This window comes from Etheostoma spectabile, unplaced genomic scaffold, assembly GCF_008692095.1.
Source record: "Etheostoma spectabile isolate EspeVRDwgs_2016 unplaced genomic scaffold, UIUC_Espe_1.0 scaffold00018859, whole genome shotgun sequence".
Lineage (NCBI taxonomy): Eukaryota > Metazoa > Chordata > Actinopteri > Perciformes > Percidae > Etheostoma > Etheostoma spectabile.
This window is the reverse complement of record NW_022604524.1, coordinates 25,076-42,679: the sequence shown is the minus strand read 5'-3', so window position 1 is coordinate 42,679 and position 17,604 is coordinate 25,076. Positions and strand designations below refer to the sequence as shown.

The window sequence follows — 17,604 nt, the reverse complement described above, 5'->3', positions numbered from 1 at the left end:
AGAGGCTGTGATCCCTGTTTGATGGAAAGAGGATAAAATTACCATTATGTTGACACTTGTGAAAACATAATGTGGCCATGCAGAATGATTTTTTTCAGTGGGGCAATTCAAGGCACGTCAAGCATTGGTGGTTCATTGGTAGAATTCTCGCCTGCCTCGCGGGAGACCCGGGTCCAACTACCGGTAAATGCAGCCTTCCTTTGCCACTATTCGGAAGTAGTCCTTGCACAAAAGGGGCATTTTTGTGTGAAGGCAAACAACTAATTTCTGGTAATGTTAAGTTCTACATTTCAGCCATTCATTGTAGCTAAATTTTAATTGTTGGTGCACTAGGCACGTCAAGGGTTTTCTAGCTCTTTTTTACATACTCGAGTGCAGTCTCTCTCCTACTCTCCCCTACTATCTCCTATTTTTGTCTACTTTGTTGTGTGGAGACTTTCTTTCTCTCTCCCACCTGCCTGCTGTTTTCTTGGGAAACTTTCGAAATGGAATTGATCATGCGGTCACTCAGCGCTATTGGAAAGTTTTTCTCACCCAAGTGCGCTTCACCGGGTGGAACATACGCTGCGGGCTACGCTCGCGATTCTTGGGAGAATTGGCGAGCGGTCTGCTTGGATGTTCTGAACGTGGGAGCTGTAGAAGATTTGTGGATAATTGGAATTCTGCTGGGAGGTTTTATGGGACTTGGAATCTTCCTGAATCATCGTGAAATTGGTAGGGCAGCAGCCACTAAATTTGCCTCAATGCTGTCTGGGGAATTAAAAAAGGGTTTGAATGTATTGGACGAGGAGCTGAAGGTTTTACATCAGAGGGCTGATCAGACCGGTGAACTGTCTCATAACATCTCAGACCGGGCTGTGGAAGCGCAGAGATGGATGGATGCCATCGGGGCTCAGTCAGTGGACCTGCTTTGTGCAACCACCGGACTGACAATGAAGATAGGGGAACTGTCAAAAACAATACATAATTGGATGCATGATGACGCTGAGGATGAGAGAATTTGATGGACACAGATTCGGACAAACACCACCGAATCGACCTAAATTGGATTTAAACTAACTGTCCTTTTTTGCACCCCCCCACCCCCCACCCCTTCACCCGTTCGGGAAAACAACCTGCAGCTGGCCTCTCCTCCTGTGCTGTCTTTTCTCCCAAGGACAAGGCCAAACTGAACTGAACTCTCTGTAACAACAACACAGACAGTCTGCCGCCTCACACCTTATCACACACACACACACACACACACACACACACACACACACCACACACACACACACACATACTCACATACACACCCCGTCCCTATCCTTACCCCCCTCCAAACTGACTGCCTCGGGGACCTTCTTTTTGTGTTTCTTCACCCCCCCACCCCAGTCACCTCAAATAATCCCTTCATGTAACCACATGTACTGTGTGTTGTCCTGTGCATCATTGTATTACTTTGTGTTTATTGTATTCTTATTTTTTCTCCTTCATATGCTGTATCGGATGCTGGTAACTTTAATTTCCTTGCGGGAGTCATCCCAAAGGGATTAATAAAGCTAAGTCTAAGTCTAAGTCTAAGTCTAAGTCTAAGAGACTGTGATCCGTGTTTAAAGGGATACGGAAAAAATTACCGTTTTTCTGACACTTGTGAAAACATAATGTGGCCATGCAGACTGATTTTTTTCGGTGGTGGAACTTGAACCTTATCCAGCGTTGGTGGTTCAGTGGTAGAATTCTCGCCTCCCACGCGGGAGACCTGGGTCCGATTCCCAGCCAATGCATGTTTGCTTCATTACAATTCAAAACTAGTCTCTGCACAAAAAGGGCATGTTTGTGTGAAGGCAAAAAGCTCATTTCTGGTGATGTTAACTGCTTGATTTCAGTCATGCATGTTAGCTCCATTTTGATTTTTGGTGCACTAGGCAGCCCAAGAGGCTGTGATCCCTGTTTGATGAAAAGAGGATAAAATTACCATTATGTTGACACTTGTGAAAACATAATGTGGCCATGCAGACTGATTTTTTTCAGTGGGGCATATCAAGGCACTTCAAGCATTGGTGGTTCAGTGGTAGAATTCTCGCCTGCCACGCGGGAGACCCGGGTCCGATTCCCGGCTAATGCAGCTTTCCTTTATCACTATTCGGAAAATGTCCTTGCACAGAAGGGGCATGTTTGTGTGAAGGCAAACAACTAATTTCTGGTAATGTTAACTTCTACATTTCAGCCATTCATGTTAGCTAAATTTTGATTGTTGGTGCACTAGGCACGTCAAGAGACTGTGATCCGTGTTTGATGGAATACGGATAAAATTACCGTTTTCTGACACTTGTGAAAACATAATGTGACCATGCAGACTGATTTTTTTCAGTGGGGCATATTAAGGCACGTCAAGCATTGGTGGTTCAGTGGTAGAATTCTCGCCTGCCACGCGGGAGACCCGGGTCCGATTCCGGCTAATGCAGCTTTCCTTTATCACTATTCGGAAAAAGTCCTTGCACAGAAGGGGCATGTTTGTGTGAAGGCAAACAACTAATTTCTGGTAATGTTAACTTCTACATTTCAGCCATTCATGTTAGCTAAATTTGATTGTTGGTGCACTAGGCACGTCAAGAGACTGTGATCCGTGTTTGATGGAATACGGAAAAAAATTACCGTTTTTCTGACACTTGTGAAAACATAATGTGGCCATGCAGACTGATTTTTTTCGGTGGTGGAACTTGAACCTTATCCAGCGTTGGTGGTTCAGTGGTAGAATTCTCGCCTCCCACGCGGGAGACCTGGGTCCGATTCCCAGCCAATGCATGTTTGCTTCATTACAATTCAAAACTAGTCTCTGCACAAAAGGGCATGTTTCTGTGAAGGCAAAAAGCTCATTTCTGGTGATGTTAACTGCTTGATTTCAGTCATGCATGTTAGTTCCATTTTGATTTTTGGTGCACTAGGCAGCCCAAGAGGCTGTGATCCCTGTTTGATGGAAAGAGGATAAAATTACCATTATGTTGACACTTGTGAAAACAAATGTGGCCATGCAGAATGATTTTTTTCAGTGGGGCAATTGAAGGCACGTCAAGCATTGGTGGTTCAGTGGTAGAATTCTCGCCTGCCTCGCGAGAGACCTGGGTCCAACTACCGGCAAATGCAGCTTCCTTTGCCACTATTCGGAAGTAGTCCTTGCACAGAAAGGGCATGTTTGTGTGAAGGCAAACAACTAATTTCTGGTAATGTTAACTTCTACATTTCAGCCATTCATGTTAGCTAAATTTTGATTGTTGGTGCACTAGGCACGTCAAGAGACTGTGATCCGTGTTTGATGGAATACGGATAAAATTACCGTTTTTTTGACACTTGTGAAAACATAATGTGACCATGCAGACTGATTTTTTCAGTGGGGCATAAGGCACGTCAAGCATTGGTGGTTCAGTGGTAGAATTCTCGCCTCCCACGCGGGAGACCTGGGTCCGATTCCCAGCCAATGCATGCTTGCTTTATTACAATTTGAAACTAGTCTCTGCACAAAAAGGGCATGTATGTGTGAAGGCAAACAGTTCATTTCTGGTGATGTTAACTTCTTGATTTCAGTCATGCATGTTAGCTCCATTTTGATTTTTGGTGCACTAGGCAGCCCAAGAGGCTGTGATCCCTGTTTGATGAAAGAGGATAAAATTACCATTATGTTGACACTTGTGAAAACATAATGTGGCCATGCAGACTGATTTTTTCAGTGGGGCATATCAAGGCACGTCAAGCATTGGTGGTTCAGTGGTAGAATTCTCGCCTGCCACGCGGGAGACCCGGGTCCGATTCCCGGCTAATGCAGCTTTCCTTTATCACTATTCGGAAAATGTCCTTGCACAGAAGGGGCATGTTTGTGTGAAGGCAAACAACTAATTTCTGGTAATGTTAACTTCTACATTTCAGCCATTCATGTTAGCTAAATTTTGATTGTTGGTGCACTAGGCACGTCAAGAGACTGTGATCCGTGTTTGATGGAATACGGATAAAATTACCGTTTTTTGACACTTGTGAAAACATAATGTGACCATGCAGACTGATTTTTTTTCAGTGGTGCAATTAAGGCACGTCAAGCATTGGTGGTTCAGTGGTAGAATTCTCGCCTCCCACGCGGGAGACCTGGGTCCGATTCCCAGCCAATGCATGTTTTGCTTTATTACAATTCGAAACTAGTCTCTGCACAAAAGGGCATGTTTGTGTGAAGGCAAAAGCTCATTTCTGGTGATGTTAACTCTTGATTTCAGTCATGCATGTTAGCTCCATTTTGATTTTTGGTGCACTAGGCAGCCCAAGAGGCTGTGATCCCTGTTTGATGGAAAGAGGATAAAATTACCATTATGTTGACACTTGTGAAAACATAATGTGGCCATGCAGAATGATTTTTTTCAGTGGGCAATTCAAGGCACGTCAAGCATTGGTGGTTCAGTGGTAGAATTCTCGCCTGCCACGCGGAGACCCGGGTCCAACTACCAGGCAAATGCAGCCTTCCTTTGCCACTATTCGGAAGTAGTCTCTGCACAAAAGGGCATTTTGTGTGAAGGCAACAACTAATTTCTGGTAATGTTAACTTCTACATTTCAGCCATTCATTGTAGCTACATTTTGATTGTTGGTGCACTAGGCACGTCAAGAGGCTGTGATCCGTGTTAAAGGGAGAGGAAAAAATTACCGTTTTTGACACTTGTGAAAACATAATGTGGCCATGCAGACTGATTTTTTCGGTGGTGGAACTTGAATCTTATCCAGCGTTGGTGGTTCAGTGGTAGAATTCTCGCCTCCCACGCGGGAGACCTGGGTCCGATTCCCAGCCAATGCATGCTTGCTTTATTACAATTCGAAACTAGTCTCTGCACAAAAAGGGCATGTTGTGTGAAGGCAAACAGTCATTTCTGGTGATGTTAACTTCTTGATTTCAGTCATGCATGTTAGCTCCATTTTGATTTTGGTGCACTAGGCAGCCCAAGAGGCTGTGATCCCTGTTTGATGGAAAGAGGATAAAATTACCATTATGTTGACACTTGTGAAAACATAATGTGGCCATGCAGACTGATTTTTTCAGTGGGGCCATATCAAGGCACGTCAAGCATTGGTGGTTCAGTGGTAGAATTCTCGCCTGCCACGCGGGAGACCCGGGTCCGATTCCCGGCTAATGCAGCTTTCCTTTATCACTATTCGGAAAAGTCCTTGCACAGAAGGGGCATGTTTGTGTGAAGGCAAACAACTAATTTCTGGTAATGTTAACTTCTACATTTCAGCCATTCATGTTAGCTAAATTTTGATTGTTGGTGCACTAGGCACGTCAAGACTGTGATCCGTGTTTGATGGAATACGGATAAAATTACCGTTTTTTTGACACTTGTGAAAACATAATGTGGCCATGCAGACTGATTTTTTTCGGTGGTGGAACTTGACCTTATCCAGCATTGGTGGTTCAGTGGTAGAATTCTCGCCTCCCCGCGGGAGACCTGGGTCCGATTCCCAGCCAATGCATTTGCTTTATTACAATTCAAAACTAGTCTCTGCACAAAAGGGCATGTATGTGTGAAGGCAAACAGCTCATTTCTGTGATGTTAACTTCTTGATTTCAGTCATGCATGTTAGCTCCATTTTGATTTTGGTGCACTAGGCAGCCCAAGAGCTGTGATCCCTGTTTGATGGAAAGGGATAAATTACCATTATGTTGACACTTGAAAACATAATGTGGCCATGCAGACTGATTTTTTTCAGTGGGGCATATTAAGGCACGTCAAGCATTGGTGTTCAGTGGTAGAATTCTCGCCTGCCACGCGGGAGACCTGGTCCACCCAGGCAATGCAGCTTTCCTTTGCCACTATTCGGAAGTAGTCCTGGCACAAAAGGGCATTGTTTGTGTGAAGGCAAACAACTAATTTCTGGTAATGTTAACTTCTACATTTCAGTCATTCATGTAGCTAATTTTAATTGTTGGTGCACTAGGCACGTCAAGAGGCTGTGATCCTGTTTGATGGATACGGAAAAAATTACCGTTTTTCTGACACTTGGAAAACATAATGTGGCCATGCAGACTGATTTTTTTCGTGGTGGAATTCAAGCTTATCCAGCATTGGTGTTCAGTGGTAGAATCTCGCCTGCCACGCGGGAGACCCGGGTCCGATTCCCGGCTAATGCAGCTTTCCTTTATCACTATTCGGAAAATCCTTGCACAGAAGGGGCATGTTGTGTGAAGGCAAACACTAATTTCTGGTAATGTTAACTTCTACATTTCAGCCATTCATGTTAGCTAAATTTTGATTGTTGGTGCACTAGGCACGTCAAGAGACTGTGATCCGTTTTGATGGAATACGGAAAAAATTACCGTTTTCTGACACTTGTGAAAACATAATGTGGCCATGCAGACTGATTTTTTCGGTGGTGGACACTTGAACCGCATCCAGCGTTGGTGGTTCAGTGGTAGAATTCTCGCCTCCCACGCGGGAGACCTGGGTCCGATTCCCAGCCAATGCATGTTTGCTTTATTACAATAGAAACTAGTCTCTGCACAAAAGGGCATGTATGTGTGAAGGCAAACAGTTCATTTCTGGTGATGTTAACTTCTTGATTTCGTCATGCATGTTAGCTCCATTTTGATTTTTGGTGCACTAGGCAGCCCAAGAGCTGTGATCCTTGTTTGATGAAAATGATAAAATTACCATTATGTCTGACACTTGTGAAAACATAATGTGGCCATGCAGACTGATTTTTTTCAGTGGGGCATATCAAGGCACGTCAAGCATTGGTGGTTCAGTGGTAGAATTCTCGCCTCCCACGCGGGAGACCTGGGTAGATTCCCAGCCAATGCATGTTTGCTTTATTACATTCAAAACTGTCTCTGCACAAAAAGGGCATGGTTGTGTGAAGGCAAAAGCTCATTTCTGGTGATGTTAACTTCTAGATTTCAGTCATGCATGTAGCTCCATTTTGATTTTGGTGCACTAGGCAGCCCAAGAGGCTGTGATCCCTGTTTGATGGAAGAGGATAAAATTACCATTATGTTGACACTTGTGAAAACATAATGTGGCCATGCAGACTGATTTTTTTCGGTGTGGAACTTGAACCTTATCAGCGTTGGTGGTTCAGTGGTAGAATTCTCGCCTCCCACGCGGGAGACCTGGGTCCGATTCCCAGCCAATGCATGTTTTGCTTTCATTACAATTCAAAACTAGTCTCTGCACAAAAAGGGCATTTGTGTGAAGGCAAAAAGCTCATTTCTGGTGATGTTAACTGCTTGATTTCAGTCATGCATGTTAGTTCCATTTTGATTTTTGGTGCACTAGGCAGCCCAAGAGGCTGTGATCCTGTGTTTGATGGAAAGAGGATAAAATTACCATTATGTTGACACTTGTGAAAACATAATGTGGCCATGCAGAATGATTTTTTTCAGTGGGGCATTCAAGGCACTCAAGCATTGGTGTTCAGTGGTAGAATTCTCGCCTGCCTCGCGGGAGACCCGGGTCCAACTACCGGTAAATGCAGCCTTCCTTTGCCACTTTTCGGAAGTAGTCCTTGCACAAAAGGGGCATTTTTGTGTGAAGGCAAACAACTAATTTCTGGTAATGTTAAGTTCTACATTTCAGCCATTCATTGTAGCTAATTTTATTGTTGGTGCACTAGGCACGTCAGAGGTTTTCTATCTCTTTTTTACATACTCGAGTAAAATTCTCTCTCCTCACTCTCCCCTACTATCTCCTATTTTTGTCTACTTGTTGTGTGGAGCTTTCTTTCTCTCTCCAGCCTGCCTGCTGTTTTCTTTGGAACTTTCCGAAATTGAATTTATCAGGCGTCCACTCAGCGCTATTGGAAAGTTTTTCTCCACCACAAGCTCTCACCCGGGTTGAACATACGCTGCGGGCTACGCTCGCATTCTTTGGGAGACTTGGCGACTGGTCCCTGCTTTGATGTTCTGCACGTGGGAGCTGTTGAAGATTTGTGGATAATTGGAATTCTGCTGGGATGTTTTAGGGACGTGGATCTCCTGAATCATCGTAAACTGGTAGGCAACAGCCACTAATTTGGCCTCAATGCTGTCTGGGGCATTAAAAAGGGTTTGAATGTATTGGACGAGGAGGGAAGGTTTTACATCGAGGGCTGATAGACCGGTGAACTGTCTCATAACATCTCAGACCGGGCTGTGGAAGCGCAGAGATGGATGGATGCCATCGGGGCTCAGTCAGTGGACCTGCTTTGTGCAACCACGGACTGACAATGAAGATTAGGGGAACTGTCAAAACAATACATAAATTGGATGCATGGATGACGCTGAGGATGAGAGAATTGATGGACACAGATTCGGACAAACACCACCGAATCGACCTAAATTGGATTTAAACTAACTGTCCTTTTTTGCACCCCCCACCCCCCCCTTCACCCGTTCGGAAAACAACCTGCAGCTGGCCTCTCCTCCTGTTCTGTCTTTTCTCCCAAGGACAAGGCCAAACTGAACTGAACTCTCTGTAACAACAACACAGACAGTCTGCCGCCTCACACCTTATCACACACACACACACACACACCACACACAGACACACACACACACACACACACACACAATACTCACATAACACCCCGTCCCTATCCTTACCCCCCTCCACAAACTGACTGCCTCGGGGACCTTCTTTTGTTTGTTTCTTCACCCCCCCACCCCAGTCACCTCAAATAATCCCTTCATGTAACCACATGTACTGGTGTTGTCCTGTGCATCATTGTATTACTTGTGTTTATTGTATTCTTTTTTTTCTCCTTCATATGCTGTATCGGATGCTGGTAACTTTAATTTCCTTGCGGGAGTCATCCCAAAGGGATTAATAAAGCTAAGTCTAAGTCTAAGTCTAAGTCTAAGTCTAAGAGACTGTGATCCGTGTTTAAAGGGATACGGAAAAAATTACCGTTTTTCTGACACTTGTGAAAACATAATGTGGCCATGCAGACTGATTTTTTTCGGTGGTGGAACTTGAACCTTATCCAGCGTTGGTGGTTCAGTGGTAGAATTCTCGCCTCCCACGCGGGAGACCTGGGTCCGATTCCCAGCCAATGCATGTTTGCTTCATTACAATTCAAAACTAGTCTCTGCACAAAAAGGGCATGTTTGTGTGAAGGCAAAAAGCTCATTTCTGGTGATGTTAACTGCTTGATTTCAGTCATGCATGTTAGCTCCATTTTGATTTTTGGTGCACTAGGCAGCCCAAGAGGCTGTGATCCCTGTTTGATGAAAAGAGGATAAAATTACCATTATGTTGACACTTGTGAAAACATAATGTGGCCATGCAGACTGATTTTTTTCAGTGGGGCATATCAAGGCACTTCAAGCATTGGTGGTTCAGTGGTAGAATTCTCGCCTGCCACGCGGGAGACCCGGGTCCGATTCCCGGCTAATGCAGCTTTCCTTTATCACTATTCGGAAAATGTCCTTGCACAGAAGGGGCATGTTTGTGTGAAGGCAAACAACTAATTTCTGGTAATGTTAACTTCTACATTTCAGCCATTCATGTTAGCTAAATTTTGATTGTTGGTGCACTAGGCACGTCAAGAGACTGTGATCCGTGTTTGATGGAATACGGATAAAATTACCGTTTTTCTGACACTTGTGAAAACATAATGTGACCATGCAGACTGATTTTTTCAGTGGGGCATATTAAGGCACGTCAAGCATTGGTGGTTCAGTGGTAGAATTCTCGCCTGCCACGCGGGAGACCCGGGTCCGATTCCTGGCTAATGCAGCTTTCCTTTATCACTATTCGGAAAAAGTCCTTGCACAGAAGGGGCATGTTTGTGTGAAGGTAAACAACTAATTTCTGGTAATGTTAACTTCTACATTTCAGCCATTCATGTTAGCTAAATTTTGATTGTTGGTGCACTAGGCACGTCAAGAGACTGTGATCCGTGTTTGATGGAAAACGGAAAAAATTACCGTTTTTCTGACACTTGTGAAAACATAATGTGGCCATGCAGACTGATTTTTTTCGGTGGTGGAACTTGAACCTTATCCAGCGTTGGTGGTTCAGTGGTAGAATTCTCGCCTCCCACGCTGGAGACCTGGGTCCGATTCCCAGCCAATGCATGTTTGCTTCATTACAATTCAAAACTAGTCTCTGCACAAAAAGGGCATGTTTGTGTGAAGGCAAAAAGCTCATTTCTGGTGATGTTAACTGCTTGATTTCAGTCATGCATGTTAGTTCCATTTTGATTTTTGGTGCACTAGGCAGCCCAAGAGGCTGTGATCCCTGTTTGATGGAAAGAGGATAAAATTACCATTATGTTGACACTTGTGAAAACAAATGTGGCCATGCAGAATGATTTTTTTCAGTGGGGCAATTGAAGGCACGTCAAGCATTGGTGGTTCAGTGGTAGAATTCTCGCCTGCCTCGCGGGAGACCTGGGTCCAACTACCGGCAAATGCAGCCTTCCTTTGCCACTATTCGGAAGTAGTCCTTGCACAGAAGGGGCATGTTTGTGTGAAGGCAAACAACTAATTTCTGGTAATGTTAACTTCTACATTTCAGCCATTCATGTTAGCTAATTTTGATTGTTGGTGCACTAGGCACGTCAAGAGACTGTGATCCGTGTTTGATGGAATACGGATAAAATTACCGTTTTTTGACACTTGTGAAAACATAATGTGACCATGCAGACTGATTTTTTTCAGTGGGGCATATTAAGGCACGTCAAGCATTGGTGGTTCAGTGGTAGAATTCTCGCCTCCCACGCGGGAGACCTGGGTCCGATTCCCAGCCAATGCATGCTTGCTTTATTACAATTTGAAACTAGTCTCTGCACAAAAGGGCATGTATGTGTGAAGGCAAACAGTTCATTTCTGGTGATGTTAACTTCTTGATTTCAGTCATGCATGTTAGCTCCATTTTGATTTTTGGTGCACTAGGCAGCCCAAGAGGCTGTGATCCCTGTTTGATGAAAAGAGGATAAAATTACCATTATGTTGACACTTGTGAAAACATAATGTGGCCATGCAGACTGATTTTTTTCAGTGGGGCATATCAAGGCACGTCAAGCATTGGTGGTTCAGTGGTAGAATTCTCGCCTGCCACGCGGGAGACCCGGGTCCGATTCCCGGCTAATGCAGCTTTCCTTTATCACTATTCGGAAAATGTCCTTGCACAGAAGGGGCATGTTTGTGTGAAGGCAAACAACTAATTTCTGGTAATGTTAACTTCTACATTTCAGCCATTCATGTTAGCTAAATTTTGATTGTTGGTGCACTAGGCACGTCAAGAGACTGTGATCCGTGTTTGATGGAATACGGATAAAATTACCGTTTTTTTGACACTTGTGAAAACATAATGTGACCATGCAGACTGATTTTTTTCAGTGGGGCATATTAAGGCACGTCAAGCATTGGTGGTTCAGTGGTAGAATTCTCGCCTCCCACGCGGGAGACCTGGGTCCGATTCCCAGCCAATGCATGTTTGCTTCATTACAATTCAAAACTAGTCTCTGCACAAAAAGGCATGTTTGTGTGAAGGCAAAAAGCTCATTTCTGGTGATGTTAACTGCTTGATTTCAGTCATGCATGTTAGTTCCATTTTGATTTTTGGTGCACTAGGCAGCCCAAGAGGCTGTGATCCCTGTTTGATGGAAAGAGGATAAAATTACCATTATGTTGACACTTGTGAAAACATAATGTGGCCATGCAGAATGATTTTTTTCAGTGGGGCAATTCAAGGCACGTCAAGCATTGGTGGTTCAGTGGTAGAATTCTCGCCTGCCTCGCGGGAGACCCGGGTCCAACTACCGGCAAATGCAGCCTTCCTTTGCCACTATTCGGAAGTAGTCCTTGCACAAAAGGGGCATTTTTGTGTGAAGGCAAACAACTAATTTCTGGTAATGTTAAGTTCTACATTTCAGCCATTCATTGTAGCTACATTTTAATTGTTGGTGCACTAGGCACGTCAAGAGACTGTGATCCGTGTTTAAAGGGATACGGAAAAATTACCGTTTTTCTGACACTTGTGAAAACATAATGTGGCCATGCAGACTGATTTTTTTCGGTGGTGGAACTTGAATCTTATCCAGCGTTGGTGGTTCAGTGGTAGAATTCTCGCCTCCCACGCGGGAGACCTGGGTCCGATTCCCAGCCAATGCATGCTTGCTTTATTACAATTCGAAACTAGTCTCTGCACAAAAAGGGCATGTATGTGTGAAGGCAAACAGTTCATTTCTGGTGATGTTAACTTCTTGATTTCAGTCATGCATGTTAGCTCCATTTTGATTTTTGGTGCACTAGGCAGCCCAAGAGGCTGTGATCCCTGTTTGATGGAAAGAGGATAAAATTACCATTATGTTGACACTTGTGAAAACATAATGTGGCCATGCAGACTGATTTTTTTCAGTGGGGCATATCAAGGCACGTCAAGCATTGGTGGTTCAGTGGTAGAATTCTCGCCTGCCACGCGGGAGACCCGGGTCCGATTCCCGGCTAATGCAGCTTTCCTTTATCACTATTCGGAAAATGTCCTTGCACAGAAGGGGCATGTTTGTGTGAAGGCAAACAACTAATTTCTGGTAATGTTAACTTCTACATTTCAGCCATTCATGTTAGCTAAATTTTGATTGTTGGTGCACTAGGCACGTCAAGAGACTGTGATCCGTGTTTGATGGAATACGGAAAAAATTACCGTTTTTCTGACACTTGTGAAAACATAATGTGGCCATGCAGACTGATTTTTTTCGGTGGTGGAACTTGAACCTTATCCAGCGTTGGTGGTTCAGTGGTAGAATTCTCGCCTCCCACGCGGGAGACCTGGGTCCGATTCCCAGCCAATGCATGTTTGCTTCATTACAATTCAAAACTAGTCTCTGCACAAAAAGGGCATGTTTCTGTGAAGGCAAAAAGCTCATTTCTGGTGATGTTAACTGCTTGATTTCAGTCATGCATGTTAGTTCCATTTTGATTTTTGGTGCACTAGGGAGCCCAAGAGGCTGTGATCCCTGTTTGATGGAAAGAGGATAAAATTACCATTATGTTGACACTTGTGAAAACATAATGTGGCCATGCAGAATGATTTTTTTCAGTGGGGCAATTGAAGGCACGTCAAGCATTGGTGGTTCAGTGGTAGAATTCTCGCCTGCCTCGCGGGAGACCCGGGTCCAACTACCGGCAAATGCAGCCTTCCTTTGCCACTATTCGGAAGTAGTCCTTGCACAAAAGGGCATTTTTGTGTGAAGGCAAACAACTAATTTCTGGTAATGTTAAGTTCTACATTTCAGCCATTCATTGTAGCTAAATTTTAATTGTTGGTGCACTAGGCACGTCAAGAGACTGTGATCCGTGTTTAAAGGGATACGGAAAAATTACCGTTTTTCTGACACTTGTGAAAACATAATGTGGCCATGCAGACTGATTTTTTTCGGTGGTGGAACTTGAATCTTATCCAGCGTTGGTGGTTCAGTGGTAGAATTCTCGCCTGCCACGCGGGAGACCCGGGTCCGATTCCCGGCTAATGCAGCTTTCCTTTATCACTATTCGGAAAATGTCCTTGCACAGAAGGGGCATGTTTGTGTGAAGGCAAACAACTAATTTCTGGTAATGTTAACTTCTACATTTCAGCCATTCATGTTAGCTAATTTTGATTGTTGGTGCACTAGGCACGTCAAGAGACTGTGATCCGTGTTTGATGGAATACGGATAAAATTACCGTTTTTTTGACACTTGTGAAAACATAATGTGACCATGCAGACTGATTTTTTTCAGTGGGGCATATTAAGGCACGTCAAGCATTGGTGGTTCAGTGGTAGAATTCTCGCCTCCCACGCGGGAGACCTGGGTCCGATTCCCAGCCAATGCATGTTTGCTTCATTACAATTCAAAACTAGTCTCTGCACAAAAAGTGCATGTTTGTGTGAAGGCAAAAAGCTCATTTCTGGTGATGTTAACTGCTTGATTTCAGTCATGCATGTTAGTTCCATTTTGATTTTTGGTGCACTAGGCAGCCCAAGAGGCTGTGATCCCTGTTTGATGGAAAGAGGATAAAATTACCATTATGTTGACACTTGTGAAAACATAATGTGGCCATGCAGAATGATTTTTTTCAGTGGGGCAATTCAAGGCACGTCAAGCATTGGTGGTTCAGTGGTAGAATTCTCGCCTGCCTCGCGGGAGACCCGGGTCCAACTACCGGCAAATGCAGCCTTCCTTTGCCACTATTCGGAAGTAGTCCTTGCACAAAAGGGGCATTTTTGTGTGAAGGCAAACAACTAATTTCTGGTAATGTTAAGTTCTACATTTCAGCCATTCATTGTAGCTAAATTTTAATTGTTGGTGCACTAGGCACGTCAAGAGACTGTGATCCGTGTTTAAAGGGATACGGAAAAAATTACCGTTTTTCTGACACTTGTGAAAACATAATGTGGCCATGCAGACTGATTTTTTTCGGTGGTGGAACTTGAATCTTATCCAGCGTTGGTGGTTCAGTGGTAGAATTCTCGCCTCCCACGCGGGAGACCTGGGTCCGATTCCCAGCCAATGCATGCTTGCTTTATTACAATTCGAAACTAGTCTCTGCACAAAAAGGGCATGTATGTGTGAAGGCAAACAGTTCATTTCTGGTGATGTTAACTTCTTGATTTCAGTCATGCATGTTAGCTCCATTTTGATTTTTGGTGCACTAGGCAGCCCAAGAGGCTGTGATCCCTGTTTGATGAAAAGAGGATAAAATTACCATTATGTTGACACTTGTGAAAACATAATGTGGCCATGCAGACTGATTTTTTTCAGTGGGGCATATCAAGGCACGTCAAGCATTGGTGGTTCAGTGGTAGAATTCTCGCCTGCCACGCGGGAGACCCGGGTCCGATTCCCGGCTAATGCAGCTTTCCTTTATCACTATTCGGAAAATGTCCTTGCACAGAAGGGGCATGTTTGTGTGAAGGCAAACAACTAATTTCTGGTAATGTTAACTTCTACATTTCAGCCATTCATGTTAGCTAAATTTTGATTGTTGGTGCACTAGGCACGTCAAGAGACTGTGATCCGTGTTTGATGGAATACGGATAAAATTACCGTTTTTCTGACACTTGTGAAAACATAATGTGACCATGCAGACTGATTTTTTTCAGTGGGGCATATTAAGGCACGTCAAGCATTGGTGGTTCAGTGGTAGAATTCTCGCCTGCCACGCGGGAGACCCGGGTCCGATTCCCGGCTAATGCAGCTTTCCTTTATCACTATTCGGAAAAAGTCCTTGCACAGAAGGGGCATGTTTGTGTGAAGGCAAACAACTAATTTCTGGTAATGTTAACTTCTACATTTCAGCCATTCATGTTAGCTAAATTTTGATTGTTGGTGCACTAGGCACGTCAAGAGACTGTGATCCGTGTTTGATGGAATACGGAAAAAATTACCGTTTTTCTGACACTTGTGAAAACATAATGTGGCCATGCAGACTGATTTTTTTCGGTGGTGGAATTGAACCTTATCCAGCGTTGGTGGTTCAGTGGTAGAATTCTCGCCTCCCACGCGGGAGACCTGGGTCCGATTCCCAGCCAATGCATGTTTGCTTCATTACAATTCAAAACTAGTCTCTGCACAAAAAGGGCATGTTTCTGTGAAGGCAAAAAGCTCATTTCTGGTGATGTTAACTGCTTGATTTCAGTCATGCATGTTAGTTCCATTTTGATTTTTGGTGCACTAGGCAGCCCAAGAGGCTGTGATCCCTGTTTGATGGAAAGAGGATAAAATTACCATTATGTTGACACTTGTGAAAACATAATGTGGCCATGCAGAATGATTTTTTTCAGTGGGGCAATTGAAGGCACGTCAAGCATTGGTGGTTCAGTGGTAGAATTCTCGCCTGCCTCGCGGGAGACCCGGGTCCAACTACCGGCAAATGCAGCCTTCCTTTGCCACTATTCGGAAGTAGTCCTTGCACAAAAGGGGCATTTTTGTGTGAAGGCAAACAACTAATTTCTGGTAATGTTAAGTTCTACATTTCAGCCATTCATTGTAGCTAAATTTTAATTGTTGGTGCACTAGGCACGTCAAGAGACTGTGATCCGTGTTTAAAGGGATACGGAAAAAATTACCGTTTTTCTGACACTTGTGAAAACATAATGTGGCCATGCAGACTGATTTTTTTCGGTGGTGGAACTTGAATCTTATCCAGCGTTGGTGGTTCAGTGGTAGAATTCTCGCCTGCCACGCGGGAGACCCGGGTCCGATTCCCGGCTAATGCAGCTTTCCTTTATCACTATTCGGAAAATGTCCTTGCACAGAAGGGGCATGTTTGTGTGAAGGCAAACAACTAATTTCTGGTAATGTTAACTTCTACATTTCAGCCATTCATGTTAGCTAAATTTTGATTGTTGGTGCACTAGGCACGTCAAGAGACTGTGATCCGTGTTTGATGGAATACGGATAAAATTACCGTTTTTTTGACACTTGTGAAAACATAATGTGACCATGCAGACTGATTTTTTTCAGTGGGGCATATTAAGGCACGTCAAGCATTGGTGGTTCAGTGGTAGAATTCTCGCCTCCCACGCGGGAGACCTGGGTCCGATTCCCAGCCAATGCATGTTTGCTTCATTACAATTCAAAACTAGTCTCTGCACAAAAAGGGCATGTTTGTGTGAAGGCAAAAAGCTCATTTCTGGTGATGTTAACTGCTTGATTTCAGTCATGCATGTTAGTTCCATTTTGATTTTTGGTGCACTAGGCAGCCCAAGAGGCTGTGATCCCTGTTTGATGGAAAGAGGATAAAATTACCATTATGTTGACACTTGTGAAAACATAATGTGGCCATGCAGAATGATTTTTTTCAGTGGGGCAATTCAAGGCACGTCAAGCATTGGTGGTTCAGTGGTAGAATTCTCGCCTGCCTCGCGGGAGACCCGGGTCCAACTACCGGCAAATGCAGCCTTCCTTTGCCACTATTCGGAAGTAGTCCTTGCACAAAAGGGGCATTTTTGTGTGAAGGCAAACAACTAATTTCTGGTAATGTTAAGTTCTACATTTCAGCCATTCATTGTAGCTAAATTTTAATTGTTGGTGCACTAGGCACGTCAAGAGACTGTGATCCGTGTTTAAAGGGATACGGAAAAAATTACCGTTTTTCTGACACTTGTGAAAACATAATGTGGCCATGCAGACTGATTTTTTTCGGTGGTGGAACTTGAATCTTATCCAGCGTTGGTGGTTCAGTGGTAGAATTCTCGCCTGCCACGCGGGAGACCCGGGTCCGATTCCCGGCTAATGCAGCTTTCCTTTATCACTATTCGGAAAAGTCCTTGCACAAAAGGGCATGTTTGTGTGAAGGCAAACAACTCATTTCTGGTAATGTTAACTTCTACATTTCAGCCATTCATGTTAGCTAAATTTTGATTGTTGGTGCACTAGGCACGTCAAGAGACTGTGATCCGTGTTTGATGGAATACGGATAAAATTACCGTTTTTTTGACACTTGTGAAAACATAATGTGGCCATGCAGACTGATTTTTTTCAGTGGGGCATATTAAGGCACGTCAAGCATTGGTGGTTCAGTGGTAGAATTCTCGCCTCCCACGCGGGAGACCTGGGTCCGATTCCCAGCCAATGCAGCTTGCTTTATTACAATTCGAAACTAGTCCTGCACAAAAGGGCATG

At 44.1% G+C, this 17,604-nt stretch overlaps 26 non-coding genes across 26 annotated transcripts; all 26 read left to right on the top strand.

The window, feature by feature from the left end:
- Nucleotides 1-2,036: 2,036 nt before the first annotated feature.
- On the top strand, nucleotides 2,037-2,107 carry trnag-gcc (transfer RNA glycine (anticodon GCC)). The gene has a single exon. It is a non-coding gene; the product is annotated as a tRNA-Gly (tRNA).
- Nucleotides 2,108-3,391: 1,284 nt separating this feature from the next.
- Nucleotides 3,392-3,462, top strand: trnag-ccc (transfer RNA glycine (anticodon CCC)). Its single transcript has one exon. It is a non-coding gene; the product is annotated as a tRNA-Gly (tRNA).
- Nucleotides 3,463-3,730: 268 nt separating this feature from the next.
- trnag-gcc (transfer RNA glycine (anticodon GCC)) lies at nucleotides 3,731-3,801 on the top strand. The gene has a single exon. It is a non-coding gene; the product is annotated as a tRNA-Gly (tRNA).
- A 269-nt stretch (nucleotides 3,802-4,070) lies between these two features.
- On the top strand, nucleotides 4,071-4,141 carry trnag-ccc (transfer RNA glycine (anticodon CCC)). The gene has a single exon. It is a non-coding gene; the product is annotated as a tRNA-Gly (tRNA).
- A 938-nt stretch (nucleotides 4,142-5,079) lies between these two features.
- On the top strand, nucleotides 5,080-5,150 carry trnag-gcc (transfer RNA glycine (anticodon GCC)). Its single transcript has one exon. It is a non-coding gene; the product is annotated as a tRNA-Gly (tRNA).
- A 925-nt stretch (nucleotides 5,151-6,075) lies between these two features.
- trnag-gcc (transfer RNA glycine (anticodon GCC)) lies at nucleotides 6,076-6,144 on the top strand. The gene has a single exon. It is a non-coding gene; the product is annotated as a tRNA-Gly (tRNA).
- A 932-nt stretch (nucleotides 6,145-7,076) lies between these two features.
- trnag-ccc (transfer RNA glycine (anticodon CCC)) lies at nucleotides 7,077-7,147 on the top strand. Its single transcript has one exon. It is a non-coding gene; the product is annotated as a tRNA-Gly (tRNA).
- A 1,828-nt stretch (nucleotides 7,148-8,975) lies between these two features.
- trnag-ccc (transfer RNA glycine (anticodon CCC)) lies at nucleotides 8,976-9,046 on the top strand. Its single transcript has one exon. It is a non-coding gene; the product is annotated as a tRNA-Gly (tRNA).
- Nucleotides 9,047-9,316: 270 nt separating this feature from the next.
- Nucleotides 9,317-9,387, top strand: trnag-gcc (transfer RNA glycine (anticodon GCC)). The gene has a single exon. It is a non-coding gene; the product is annotated as a tRNA-Gly (tRNA).
- Nucleotides 9,388-9,656: 269 nt separating this feature from the next.
- Nucleotides 9,657-9,727, top strand: trnag-gcc (transfer RNA glycine (anticodon GCC)). The gene has a single exon. It is a non-coding gene; the product is annotated as a tRNA-Gly (tRNA).
- A 949-nt stretch (nucleotides 9,728-10,676) lies between these two features.
- Nucleotides 10,677-10,747, top strand: trnag-ccc (transfer RNA glycine (anticodon CCC)). The gene has a single exon. It is a non-coding gene; the product is annotated as a tRNA-Gly (tRNA).
- A 269-nt stretch (nucleotides 10,748-11,016) lies between these two features.
- trnag-gcc (transfer RNA glycine (anticodon GCC)) lies at nucleotides 11,017-11,087 on the top strand. The gene has a single exon. It is a non-coding gene; the product is annotated as a tRNA-Gly (tRNA).
- A 270-nt stretch (nucleotides 11,088-11,357) lies between these two features.
- trnag-ccc (transfer RNA glycine (anticodon CCC)) lies at nucleotides 11,358-11,428 on the top strand. The gene has a single exon. It is a non-coding gene; the product is annotated as a tRNA-Gly (tRNA).
- A 609-nt stretch (nucleotides 11,429-12,037) lies between these two features.
- On the top strand, nucleotides 12,038-12,108 carry trnag-ccc (transfer RNA glycine (anticodon CCC)). The gene has a single exon. It is a non-coding gene; the product is annotated as a tRNA-Gly (tRNA).
- Nucleotides 12,109-12,378: 270 nt separating this feature from the next.
- On the top strand, nucleotides 12,379-12,449 carry trnag-gcc (transfer RNA glycine (anticodon GCC)). The gene has a single exon. It is a non-coding gene; the product is annotated as a tRNA-Gly (tRNA).
- A 270-nt stretch (nucleotides 12,450-12,719) lies between these two features.
- On the top strand, nucleotides 12,720-12,790 carry trnag-ccc (transfer RNA glycine (anticodon CCC)). The gene has a single exon. It is a non-coding gene; the product is annotated as a tRNA-Gly (tRNA).
- A 609-nt stretch (nucleotides 12,791-13,399) lies between these two features.
- On the top strand, nucleotides 13,400-13,470 carry trnag-gcc (transfer RNA glycine (anticodon GCC)). Its single transcript has one exon. It is a non-coding gene; the product is annotated as a tRNA-Gly (tRNA).
- A 269-nt stretch (nucleotides 13,471-13,739) lies between these two features.
- trnag-ccc (transfer RNA glycine (anticodon CCC)) lies at nucleotides 13,740-13,810 on the top strand. Its single transcript has one exon. It is a non-coding gene; the product is annotated as a tRNA-Gly (tRNA).
- A 611-nt stretch (nucleotides 13,811-14,421) lies between these two features.
- On the top strand, nucleotides 14,422-14,492 carry trnag-ccc (transfer RNA glycine (anticodon CCC)). The gene has a single exon. It is a non-coding gene; the product is annotated as a tRNA-Gly (tRNA).
- A 270-nt stretch (nucleotides 14,493-14,762) lies between these two features.
- Nucleotides 14,763-14,833, top strand: trnag-gcc (transfer RNA glycine (anticodon GCC)). Its single transcript has one exon. It is a non-coding gene; the product is annotated as a tRNA-Gly (tRNA).
- A 270-nt stretch (nucleotides 14,834-15,103) lies between these two features.
- Nucleotides 15,104-15,174, top strand: trnag-gcc (transfer RNA glycine (anticodon GCC)). The gene has a single exon. It is a non-coding gene; the product is annotated as a tRNA-Gly (tRNA).
- A 269-nt stretch (nucleotides 15,175-15,443) lies between these two features.
- On the top strand, nucleotides 15,444-15,514 carry trnag-ccc (transfer RNA glycine (anticodon CCC)). The gene has a single exon. It is a non-coding gene; the product is annotated as a tRNA-Gly (tRNA).
- A 611-nt stretch (nucleotides 15,515-16,125) lies between these two features.
- On the top strand, nucleotides 16,126-16,196 carry trnag-gcc (transfer RNA glycine (anticodon GCC)). Its single transcript has one exon. It is a non-coding gene; the product is annotated as a tRNA-Gly (tRNA).
- Nucleotides 16,197-16,466: 270 nt separating this feature from the next.
- On the top strand, nucleotides 16,467-16,537 carry trnag-ccc (transfer RNA glycine (anticodon CCC)). Its single transcript has one exon. It is a non-coding gene; the product is annotated as a tRNA-Gly (tRNA).
- Nucleotides 16,538-17,148: 611 nt separating this feature from the next.
- On the top strand, nucleotides 17,149-17,219 carry trnag-gcc (transfer RNA glycine (anticodon GCC)). The gene has a single exon. It is a non-coding gene; the product is annotated as a tRNA-Gly (tRNA).
- Nucleotides 17,220-17,487: 268 nt separating this feature from the next.
- On the top strand, nucleotides 17,488-17,558 carry trnag-ccc (transfer RNA glycine (anticodon CCC)). Its single transcript has one exon. It is a non-coding gene; the product is annotated as a tRNA-Gly (tRNA).
- The last annotated feature ends 46 nt before the right edge of the window (nucleotides 17,559-17,604 follow it).